Raw genomic sequence first — 3,021 nt, 5'->3', positions numbered from 1 at the left:
CCACTCGCAGCCTGGCCTGGAGGAGTGGCTGGGGAAGCTAAGGCAGAGTCACCAGCCTGGGCTGCCCAAGACGGGAGGCGAGGTCCCTTCTTGAAAACTGTGCAAATGACAGTTGGGAGCTGTGTGACCCCAGCAATCCCTTAACAAAGAGTGCCTCAGTTTCCTCATCGGTTGGATGGGGCTCGGCGGGGCAGCAGCCCCTTTCTAGGAGAGGTGTGAGAACCGGTGAATCAATACCGTGCCGTGTAGGGCAGGCCTGGGTGGGTCTGCACCCAGGGACTGCGTGCAGAGGGTGCTACAGCGCTGCCATGCTACCTGCTCCCTCTGGGCAAGACGGGATGGGCAGGGGCAGCCACTGTTGGGCCCAAGCATGTCACGCCACAGCCCGAATTTGGGCACCTGCGACCTGCCAGTCTTGGCCCTGATGGGTCAAGCTCAGGGGGACAGCTGCTTCCTGTCTCCCTGTGGGAGGGCGGGTCATGAGGTCTCCCAGGCTAGTTCCCCACCTGGCATGACCCTGGGTGAGCGGCGTCACTGCTCTGAGCCTGTTTCCACACTGGGTCCCTGCCTGCCCCTGATCCCCTCACTGGGGCCTTTGGCCACACGGAGGAAAATCACTGTAAGGGGCCCTTCGGCCCCCATGCCCTGTCTGTGTCTCCTCCCAGGCTCCCTGGAACAGCTTAACTTCCCTGGGCCTGGGAGGCTGAGAGGTAGGTGGGCTTCCTGCAGAGCTGTGCAGCCCTTTAAGAGCAAGAGTCAGGCCGGGCGCGGTGGCTCACGCCTGTAATCCCAGCACTTTGGGAGGCCGAGACGGGCGGATCATGAGGTCAGGAGATCGAGACCATCCTGGCTAACACGGGGAAACCCCGTCTCTACTAAAAAATACAAAAAACTAGCCGGGCGACGTGGCGGGCGCCTGTAGTCCCAGCTCCTCGGGAGGCTGAGGCAGGAGAATGGCGTAAACCCGGGAGGCGGAGCTCGCAGTGAGCTGAGATCCGGCCACTGCACTCCAGCCTGGGCGACAGAGTGAGACTCCGTCTCAAAAGAAAAAAAAAAAAATAGCAGGAGTCAGGATTCAAGCCCCAGTCTCCAGGTCCTAAGCAAGAGTATGTGTGTGAGCGTGTTCCCTCAGCTTCCAGACCAGTGGCCCCCTGGAGAGGGGACCATAGGGTCTCTGGGAGGTGGGCAATGCTGGAGAGGGTGTCCTGGTGGTCTGGGGCTGGCACAGATGCCCCGGTTTCCACAAGGCCTCGGCTCACACAGCTGTGTGCCCACAGGCAAGCTGCCCTCCCCCCCAGCCCGTTTCCTCCTCTGAGGTTTGGGGGCTTTAGAGAGTATTGTCCAGTCCTCCATACAGGTCTGAGGCGGGAGGCGCCCGGGGCTCTGGGCTCCTGTGGTCTGAAGGGAGCGCCTGCTCTGGAACCAGGCTGTACATCCTGGCTTTTCCACTCACTAGCTGTGTGACTTTGGGCAAGTCCCACAACCTCTCTGTGCCTCAGTTTCTTCGTTTATGAGTTGACTATGATAATAATCCCTACCTCATAGGGCCGCTGTGAGGATCGAGTGTCAAGCGTTTGGAATTCCATTGGACGCAGAATAAGCACTCTAGTTTGTAAATCAGTGATTGCTCTGTGGACCGCAGTGTGCCGGTGGGACCTGGGCCCCCGTCTGTGGATGTGTCCTGCACTTGTATGTGGCTGCTGGATTTCCACGCTCTCCTGCTCACACACGGGTAGGTTGGAGGCCACAGGGAGTAACACCTGACAGCCTGGAGTCGTTGGTCCCTGTTCAGACGCCGCCTTCGGCGCTTAGTAGCCGTGTGACCTGGGAGCCTACCTCACCTCTCTGAGCTTCGAGGGGGTGCTTGGGGTCTGTTGGAGGTGCAGTGAAGTGGCATGAAATGTGCTCAGCACCAGACCTGGCATTTAATCATCTGTGCCGTCAATAAATATCTGCCGATACCACTGACGGAGCAGCCAATAGGAGAAAAACCAGCCAGCATTTGCTGAGCATAAACCAGAAGCCACTCTACGTGCAGGAGGTAGGCATCTGGGGTGAATAAAGGGCTCCGCTGGGCCTAGTGGTGCCCACATGTTCATGTTACACTGTCAGCAAGTGTGAGTCTGTCGTCCAGGGTCTGTAGGGTTCAGGGTGGTACCCACCAGCCCCAGGGACAGCAGCCCCCTCAGGGCATCCAGGCAGAGGCAAAGTGGCTTCTTTCCAATGATGTGAAAGGTGAAATAGTGGCATGCCTGATTTTAAGGGTGTAATGAAGACACAGAAAGAGCTACTGGAAATTATCCATGGAGATCTGGGGTCAGACAGCAACCCCCGGGTGGGGGTCTAAGGTGGGGTCTTTTTAATGTCTCCACCCTGACCAGCCAAAGATGCAGCTCTGCCATTAAGCTGCTGTGTGATCTTTTTTTTTTTTTTTTTTTTTGAGAGCGAGTCTCGCTCTGTCCCCCAGGCTGTAGTGCAGTGGCGTGATCTTGGCTCACTACAGCCTCCGTCTTCTGAGTTCAAGTGATTCTACTGCCTCAGCCTGCCGAGTAGCTGGGATTACAGATGCCTGCCAGCATGCCTGGCTAATTTTTGTATTTTCAGTAGAGACAGAGTTTCACCATGTTGGCTGGGCTGGTCTCGAACTCCTGACCTTAGGTGATCTGCCTGCCTTGGCCTCCCAAAGTGCTGAGATTACAGGCGTGAGCCACTGCGCCCGGCTTGCTGTGTGATCTTGGGCACATCCCTCCCAGTCCCTGGAGAAAGATGGGGCGGAGTGCCCAGTCCTGCCAGGTCCCCAGGGCCATGAGATGTTAAGAGGTTACAGGGAGTGGAAGGGGTGAGCTTGGGAGACTCAGGGGAGAACTTGGGGGCCCCTTAGCAAGCAAGCACCCCTCCCTCAAGCCAACTTGTACCTGAAGACTTACCAGTAGGTTGGGGTCAGATGGGAGGTCCTTAGGCAAAGCGGATGGCACCTGGCTCTGGGAACTTGACCTCACTGTAAGATCTAGAATAAGTCCT

The sequence above is a fragment of the Rhinopithecus roxellana genome, chromosome 13, assembly GCF_007565055.1.
Source record: "Rhinopithecus roxellana isolate Shanxi Qingling chromosome 13, ASM756505v1, whole genome shotgun sequence".
Classification (NCBI taxonomy): Eukaryota; Metazoa; Chordata; class Mammalia; order Primates; family Cercopithecidae; genus Rhinopithecus; species Rhinopithecus roxellana.
This window is presented reverse-complemented; position numbering follows the sequence as displayed.